We start from the raw sequence: 9,821 nt of genomic DNA, 5'->3' as shown, positions 1-9,821 counted from the left end.
ACAAAGTCTTTGCAAATAGGGAAGGGTGGAGGGAGTGAAGGGAGGGCAAGGGAAGGGGGAAAAAAAGAACCAAGATACTCATGTAATGGTACAAGATCCCAATGATGAATGTAACTGTATTTTATACCTAAAATGTACCAATAAACTCAATGGGGAAAAAGAAACCCGAAGTATAAATAGTATAAATAATGAACAAAATAAAGGATAGATACTAGAAAGTAGAAAGAATTTGTTCTAATGGGAAGGGGAACAAGACATGGGAGAAGGGAGAGAAGGAAGGGAAAAAGGACTTAAAGGAAAAAGTAATTGAAGGAAAAATGGAAATAGAACTTTTAATTTTTTAATTAAGTAATTATATTGGTATATTTTAGGTATACATATTGATCACATTCATCATAGGGAATTTGTACCTGTACATGATATATATTGGTTCTTATTTTTTTCCCATTCCCCTTCCTTCCCTTCAATCCCTCAACTCCTCCTTATTTGCAAAAGCTCTGCTTCCATTTTTCCCTTCTATTCTCATTTTTTGTCCTTTCCCTTCCTTTCATTCCCCCACCTCCCCTCCTTAGTTCCCCGTCCTATTTGAACATTTTCTTTGGAAATAGAGCTTTTAAAATGAGAAAGGGGAGAAGGTTTGGAAAGAGGGGAGGGGAGGGGAAAGGGATTAGAAAAGAATTGAGATGTGTTATGTACATTTATAAATCCCCCATGACGAATGTGTTCACTATATACTCCAAACATGTACTAATTTTTTTTAAAGCTTTTAATTTTGTAGTATTTCAAATTTCAAATTTTCAGATTAGGGTTGCTCAACCTATAGTAAGACTGACCTTGATCTTCCACATTGTACATTTTTGGTGATAGAACCTATGTACATAATATATATATAATATATAATATATATAATTATTATGGTGTTATTATCTTATTTATAGGTACCATATATTTATGATGGTAAATGTTTGTTGAATAAATATATATGATGGTCAGTAAATGTTTGTTGAATAAATATATATCTATATGATGGTCAGTAAATGTTTGTTGAATAAATAAATGGTACCTATAAATGAAGATAATAATACTAACTTGATAAAGCTAATGGGATAAAACAGGCTACTCACTGGGGGTCAGGGATGTAGCTCAGTGGCACAGCACCTGCTTGACAAGCTTGAGGTCCTGAGTTTGACCCCTGGTACCAAAACACCCATATATATATATATATATATATATAGAGAGAGAGAGAGAGAGAGAGAGAGAGAGAGAGAGAGGGTCATATATTGCTTAATGACAGGGATGCCTTCTGAGAAATGCATTGCTAAGTGATTTTGTTGTGAATATTTACACAGGCCTAAATGGTGTAGCCTAGTACACACTACGGCTATTTGGTATATCCTACTGCTTCTAGGCTATCAACCTGTACAGTATGTTATTATAGTGAATACTGTAGGCAACTATAACACAATGGTAAATATTTGTGTATCTAAACATGGAAAAGTTACAGTAAAATATGGTTAAGAAAGATTTTTAAATGTTACGTCTGTTCAGGCATCTCATGGTGAATGGGACTCACAGGACTGGAAGCTGCTTTAGGTGAGTCAGGAGTGAATAGAAAGTGATTACGAAGGTCAAGGACGTTACTGTGCATGATTGGAGACTTTATAATCACTATGGACTTAAGCTATCCTAAGTTTATTTTTCAAAAAAGGTTTTAGTCTTCCATAACAAATTAAACTTAGATTAACTGTAGCATCTCTACTTTTTACAATTTTTAATTTCTTTAGTTTTTGGCTTATTTGAAATAACACAGCTTAAAACATAAATACATTTAATAAAAATATTTTCTTTATATCTTTACTCTAGGCACTTTTTATAGCAATTTTTTAACTTTTTAAAGTGTTTTGTTAAAAGCTGAGGCACAAACACACACATTAGCCAGGACCTACACTGGCTCAGGATGATCACCACCTTCCACTCCATACCCTGTCCCACTGGAAGGCTATGGGGGGCAGTAGCACACGTGGAGCTGCGTCTAGAATCATAGCAATGCCTTCTGGAATCTCTCCTGAAGGACCTGCCTGAGGATGTTCTACAATTAACTTTTTTAACGAGTAGAATGAGTACATTCTAAAATGACAGTAAAATGTGTATATGCACCATAATTATTTATTATCATTATCAAGTATTATGTACTGTCCATAATTGTATGTGCTATACTTTTATGTAACTGAAAGCTCATTATGTTTGTTTATACCAGCGCCATCACAAACACATAAGTAATGCATTTCATTATGACATTACAATAAATATAATATCACCTGGTGATAGGAATTTTCAGATCTATTATAATCTTATAGGATCACAGTACAATAATATATGCAATCCATTGTTGATGCATGTCTATATTTATAATGCTGGTGGCATCTACCAGAAATTTAGTTAATCATGTTTAGCTTTACCTAAAAAGAACTAAAATATTTTACCATATTCATTTATTCATTCAATCATTTAATGTTTTTTTATTAGTACATGTTTACAGTACATGATAATTACATTCATCATAGGGAGATGATACATGTATATAACACATCTTAATAATTCCCTTTTCCATTAATAAGTGTTTTTGAGTGCATATGATATATGACATATCAAAATAAAGACATATCAAAAAGATAAATAATCTTTTTAAAAGACATATAAGCTAATGATCAGATGCTGTGAATTAAAAAAAAATAAACAGGCTCTCCCTTGTTGCCTTTGTTGCCTTGTGCGCACCATGTTGTTTCTCCTCTGTGATGCCTGTTTGCCATCTCTGCCTTGGAGCCAGTGGATTATAAACTCTATGAACTGTTTTTATTGCTCAGTCCAGATCATCAGGAAGTCACCGAGACATTGAAGATGAAGAACTTACAAGAATCTTTGTAATGATACCAAAGTCCTACACAGAAGATCTGAGGGAAAATTTAAGGTGTATGGAGATATCAAGTATGCAGCATTATTAAGAATAAAGTCACTGGAGAAAGTAAAGGTTTGGGCTTTGTACGATATTTAAAACCATCACAAGCTGCCCAAGCAATAGAAAGCTGTGATCGAAGTTTTAGAGCAATCTTGGCTGAACCAAAAAATAAACCATCTGAATCCTCAGAACAAGATTATTATAATAACATGAGAAAGGAGGCTTTGGGACATGAACCTAGAATAAAGATGTTTCCATTTGGTCATGGAGTGGTTCAGTATTTTAACGTAGCATCAGCTATTTATGCAAAATACAAGTTACATGGATTTCAGTACCCTCCTGGAAATCGGAGAGGTGTTTCCTTCATTGAATGTGGGAGTAATGCAACAGATCTCCTTAGGAAAATTGGCAACACAGATAGTAGCTGCACAACTTGCTTCAATGGTGTGGAATAACCCAAGCCAGGAGCAATTTCTGTCGTTTTGGTAACCTGATCAATGTTTACCTTGTGTCAGGAAAAAATGTGGGGTATGCCAAGTTTGCAGATAGAATGAGTGCCATTGATGCCATTGTGACTTTATATGGGAAGGATTCTGAATGGGGTCAGACTTGAAGTTATGCTCACAGATTCCCCAAGAGAAGAGTCTAACAAAAGACAAAGAACAAAGACTAAATAATGACATAATCCTCAGCTGATTGACTGAAAGCACTTCCTGTGGACAGCTGACAGCTTTGTTTTTTCATATACCTGATAGTCTGCACAACATTGTTTTATCTGGGAGTCAGAGGTGGCTGACATGTATTATAAAATCCATATCTTAATGGTAAAACCAATATTGTAGTTGTTTCTCAGAATAATATGTTGCTATGTGTGGGAGAAATGAAGTTTCTTAGAGAAAAAAAGCTATATTGTTATGTACAGAAGAAGTATTCTTTGTTAAATTAAAAAAAAATAAATATATAAACAGGATGAGGGAATTGATATTGACAGATGGTGACAATTTTGTATACCAGAAAAGACTTCTCTACAGAGCTAATATTTTAACAGATACATAAATGGATTGAGGTGTTAGATATCTGGTGAGAGTTCTAGGATAAGAGAATAGCAAAAATAAAGACCCTAAAACAGCTGTGTCACATTTCATATTTCTTTGCATACCTAGTAATTCTAGTAGTTTTTGTTTAGAAGCTAGACATCATGAATTCTACTTTAAGAATTCAAAATTGTTCTATAAAAAGTGATTCTTCTTTTTTCTTGTATGTAGACAAGTCACTTGAAGTTCAACTTGTTCTTTTCCTACCTTGATTTTAAATTTTGTGGTGAAATGTTAAAGTAGTCTTATTCTAGGGCTAGTATAGCCCTGTTTCTAAGGCAGTCCTCTTTTGAAGTGTTTTCTGTATCCCCCAAGAATTCAATAGCACTTGCATATTAACTGACCAGAACACAAACATCTCCAGCCAGCTCTGAGAATGTTTTCATTTCTAGGACTCCAGTCAGTCATCCTTCACCTGGCCTCTTGGAGTTTTACCCTTTGTATGCACAGTTTGGTACTTAGCAACAGACTCAAGGAAATCACCATGTAATTTCTATCTCTATGTATCTTGCTTCTTTTGTTCATTACTCTGCCTTAAAATTTTAGCTGCTTCAGCCTTCCTAAACTCTACTCTCTACTTAACTAACAAGACAGAATTCTCCCTCCCTGTATTAGAGTCCAGAATGTACTTCCAAGTAGTAATCTGGGACAATCATAGGGCTTGCCGTGTTTGTTTCTAGTTCTCTGATTCACTGTTTTTAAAGCCTAGAGTGGCTCTGTTGTGGGTAATAGAGTGAAGGACAGCAAGAGTAAAAATATGAGGCCAATTAATAAACTATTCAAGTAGTCGATATAAAAATGGGGTGGAGTAATGGAGGAAGTGAGAAGCTAAATTTTAGAATAAGATTTACAGATGAATTAGATATGAGAGATGAAGGAAAGAAAAGAGTCAAGGGTGATTCCAGGGCTTTGTGATATAAGCAGCTAAATAAATTATGACATCATTTACACAGACAGAAAACATTCCAGGAGAAGCAGTCTTAGAAATTGGGAAAATAATGAAAAGTTTAGATACAACAAGTCCAATTTTCCTATTGCTTCCATGGAGCAACCATACATAAACAGTTGGTTACATGTATGTGGCAAGTAGGGCAAAGGTCAGGATTAAAGATACAGATCTAGACTGTACAATAAGCTTTAGGTCAGAACTACAGGAGATTGCCTTGAAAGTGAGTATACCTAAAGTAAGAAAGTGTTCAAGGCCTGAAGCTCAAGCAACTTCAACATTCGGAATGCAAGAAGCCAACAAAACAAACTTTCATATCCTTTACAAAGTTATGTCTTTTCTCAGTGAATATGAAATTTTCTCAGTGAAATTTTCTCTAGAATGTGAGGTTTCCAGAAAAACCACAAGATACATGTCACAAATGCACCCCTGAAGAGCCATATCCTATGCCTAGTAACCCCACATTCTTACCCACAGTTGGTGTTTTAATTGTTCTGAACTTTGTCATTGTAATGGACAGATTGTAATATCTCATTGTTTTAATTAGCTTTTCATTGATAACATGATGTGGAGCATCCATTCATATCTTTATTGCTATCTATATATCTTCTTTGGTGAAGTTTGTTATGGTCCATTTATTAATCAGGTTGGTTTGTTTTTCCTTACTGTTGAGTTTTAAGAGATCTTTCCATTATTTGGGAGGTTTTGGGGTTTTTTTGTTTTGGGTTTTTTTTTTCTTTTTTGGTACTGAGGATTGAACTCAGGACCTTGCTTTGCATTATTTTGTAGACTTTCAATGGAGTTTTTAATCTCCTGGTAATGTGTATCTGTTTTATGGATTCCATTTGTTTCCTATGTTGGGATTCCATCATGTTCCTCAGCCCCTCTCTAGATTTATTAATCATGTCTTGCACTATGGGCACAATCTCTGCTGTTATCTGAGAAATTATTTCTGATTTCATTTTTTCCAGATCCTCTTTTGTTGCCAGTTCAGGGAGTCCAGGTGGTTGAGTATCAGAGTGTTCCTTCTCATTTCCCTTTGGGGCTGCTGTAGGTGATCTGGAAGTCTGGTTTTTTGTTGTTGTTGTTTTGGTTTTTTTGTACTGGGGATCGAACTCGGAACCTTGTGCTTGCAAGGCTGGTTTTGAGGCTTGTTTACATGTCTTCTCATTTTGACGGGGGAGGTGGGGTGCTACTGGTGCCTGCACAGCTCACCTCCTCTGCACTGGGAGCGTTGGTACATTGGCCTGGAAGCCTCCTCTTCTGTGCTGGGAGCGGTGGCAGATTGACAGGGAAGCTTTGCACTATTTTGGATAGAAGTATTTTATCCAAAATCTCTTGCAAATACTTTCTCCCAGTTTGTAGCTTGTCTTCTCAATCTCTTGACATGATCTGTCTCAGCAGAGCTTTTTAATTGCAATGAAGTCTATCAAATATTTTTTCATAGATATGCCTTTGATGTCTATCAAAAAGTCATCACACCCGGTGACACCAAGATTTAGGTTTTTTCTAGTTTTACATGTTATGTGTTCATGTGTATTTTGCATTTTATGTGTGTCTGTAATCCATTTGAGTTAATTTCTGGTAAATGGGTAAATGTGCCTGGATTTATTTTTTTGCTTGTGATTGTCCAGTTCTAGTATCATCTGTTGAAAAGACTATCTTTTCTCCATTGTGTTGCTTTAGCTCCTTTGTCAAAGATCAATTGACTATATTTATGTGTATTTATTCTGTTCTACTAATCTATTTATCTACTCTCTTTTCAATACCACACTGTCTTGATTACAGTACATTCATAAGGTTGGGTAATGTGAGTCCTCTGACTGTTCTTTTCCTTAATAGAAGGAAGTTGAAGTCTCCAATCAAAATGAATAGTAGATCATCTATTTCTGCGTGCAGTTGTACCAGTTTTGCCTCACATATGTTGATATTCTGTTGTTAGATGCATATATGATAAGAGTTTGTTAAATTGTGTTGAAGAATTGATCTCTTTATCATTATGTAATGCCCTTGTTTAATCCCTGATAATTTCCTGTTCTGAAGTCTTCCGCATCTGAAATTAATAAACTACTTGTGCTTTCTTTTAATTAGGATTAGCATGAAATATATTTCCCCACCCATTTACTTTTAGCCTATATATGTCGTTATATATACAGTAAGCTTTTTGTACATAAAATATGGTTGGGTGTGGTTTCTATGATACTAGTGATTAAACCCAGGTTACTCTGCCTCTGAGATACATACTTATCCTGTTTGTCTGTCTCTCTGTTTGTTTTGAAGCAGTCTCACAAAGTGTAAGTACCTTATAATAGTAAAATAATCCTTGTTGCTCCCTCTCATCCCTTATTTATTTCATTTCTACATAAGCCTACATAAAAATACATCTCAGGGCTGGGGATTTAGCTCAGTGGTTTTGCCATCTGCTGCACAAGTGCAAGGATTCGAGTTCAATCCCTGGTACCAAAAAAATAAAAATAAAAATAAAAATAAAAATACATCTCAGAATCCATAGGAGATTGGTTCCAGAAACCCTGGAGAATACCAAAATCCATAGATTCTCAAGACCCTTACATAAAATGGTATAGTGTTTACATATAACCTACGCATATTCTCCTGTGTACTTTATCTCTTGTTAAACTTAATACAATATAAATTGTTTGACAGACTATATTGTTTAGGAAATAATGCCAAGAAAAAGTTTGTGTTCAGCACAGATAAACATTTTTAAGTGTTTTTTATGTAGTTGTTTGAACTACAGATGAGGAACCCATGGATAAGAAGTTCAGCTAACTAATTCCAACATTCTTGCTATAGCTGAGTCTGATTTTGACGCTTGCTATTTCCCTTTAAATTTTTTCTATTAGTCTGCCATGTAATTTTCTCTTATTGTATTTCTTTTTTTTTTTTTTTTGGTACTGGGGATCAAACTCGGGACCTTGCGCTTTCGAGGCAGGCACCGGAACAACTGAGCTAAATCCCCGGCCCTAATTTTCTCTTAATAGCCAGACATAATGTTCTTGGTAAAAGCAACTGTTCTAAATAGGCATTCAATAATGTGGTATGACATGGGGAAGGAAATATTCTATAGTCCTATAATTAGATCTCAATCCTTCAGTGAGCATGTGCTTCTGGACTGTGGCCCTCACATGTGCTTTTTAGTTCTTCCTCCACTTAGTATGTGGAATGGGATGCTGGAAAGAACTAGAGTTGAGTATTTCACTTCTCCCAGGTCAATTGGGCTCTGACAAAATCCCAATAAATAATTTCTCCTTAGTTTCTTCTGGAGGCAGACCTGCTAAGAAGAACAGAATGCTCTGGTGTGTTTCAAATGTTTCCTAGATCCTCTCCTGATGAAAACAGAAGTTAATTTTTCTCCCACAGTTGCTATGAAAATATGGCAAAGTGCCAAGAGGTAAGACTCACAAAAGTGTAGAACCCCTGGTAACTGGGTCCCCTGGAGTTTTGAATCTCTCAGCCTTGTTTACCCTAAGTCCAGCAATTTGTCAATTGTAGTTTAAGTTTTCTTCCTTTGCCAGTGGGTCCATGGAGCTTTTCACTGGTGGTTTTCTGCTCCGGTAAGTTGTGATTCTCTGTATTTGCCCGTCTGCCTCTGCAATTTAGGGGCACACATTTCCTTGAGACTTCACTTCTTTTATCTAAGAAAACTTATTGATCTTTCGGTTTATACCACTTTTTATTTATTAGAATAGAGTGGCAATTTTTAAGTTCCTTAATGGCAGACTAGAACCCAGAAGCCCCCAAGCCAGTACTTTTAAGAGAGAATTTAATACAAAGAATGGTTAACTAGGTTTGGAAGAACTGAAAAGGCAAAATGAAAAGTCTAAGGTATCAGAGCACTAACACATGCAGAATGAATGTCCTAACCCTAGGACTGGGAAAACAAAAGTAAGAGGTCAACATTATTAGGAACTACAAGCTTGGAGGAAAGATTCAATGGGGCTAGAACCCTCTGAAGAGGGCTTCTCTAAGGAAGAAACACTGGTTATGGAAGCTGATAACCCACATTAGACAGAAAGGAATATTGCTGTGAGGCTTATTGAGCAAATGTTGCAGAATGTGCTAGTTGGACTCACCTGCTGCTACCAGAACACACTAGTCCTGCCAAAGTGAAGAAGCCTTGCTGGGGTAAGTCTGAGACATATAGGAAGGGCTATACTCCCTCTTCCTCCTCCAGCCTTCTTTTAGCAGCCCATACTGGCAGAGCCTACCAAGGAGCAGCTGGCAAAGGAGGAAGGTGATTTTCAGAGACCCAGGGTCTCCAGGTGGGGTCTAGGAAGTCCCCTCAAAGAGCTGATGGACACTTCAACTCACCCCACCAAAGGGGTAAGTTGTATGTTTACTGACATGTCACAGAAAAGAATTGCAGGACACATAAGTGAGAGGCATAGAAAGATTTATTAGGTGGTGTTAAAGAAGTATACACTCAGAAAATAAGAGTTATGGTAGGGGAGTTGGGTTTTTCATATTGTCTTGAGGGTGTCTTCAAGATGGGTGTTCTAGAATGTATATTCCTGTGATTGGTCAGGTTACTCATTTAGCAGGCTAGGTTAGATTACAACTATTTGCCAGCATTTGAAGTTTAGAGTTAAGCTACTTCCTTAATGGTGCTATTTCCTTGAGGATGGAAGTTTGTGTGATTTGCTAATCTATAGTATCACAGGAAAACCACAGGCTTAATTGACAGGAGAAAAGCATGACTTTATTGTATCTTTAAGACTTTTAGGATTTTTTTTGGAGTGAGTTTCCTAGAAGGGAAAAGAGCATTGTAACTTTTGATAACTTTGGTTAAATCTCAAAGCTTCAA

The 9,821-nt window shown here is 36.1% G+C and overlaps 1 pseudogene; it reads left to right on the top strand.

Annotated features, from left to right (window-relative positions):
* Nucleotides 1-2,855: 2,855 nt before the first annotated feature.
* LOC110347640 (RNA-binding protein 45 pseudogene) lies at nucleotides 2,856-3,633 on the top strand (annotated as a pseudogene).
* The last annotated feature ends 6,188 nt before the right edge of the window (nucleotides 3,634-9,821 follow it).

The sequence above is a fragment of the Heterocephalus glaber genome, unplaced genomic scaffold (genome assembly GCF_053883595.1).
Source record: "Heterocephalus glaber isolate CG9 unplaced genomic scaffold, H.glaber_assembly_v1.0 deba00001429, whole genome shotgun sequence".
NCBI lineage: Eukaryota > Metazoa > Chordata > Mammalia > Rodentia > Bathyergidae > Heterocephalus > Heterocephalus glaber.
This window is presented reverse-complemented; position numbering and strand designations above follow the sequence as displayed.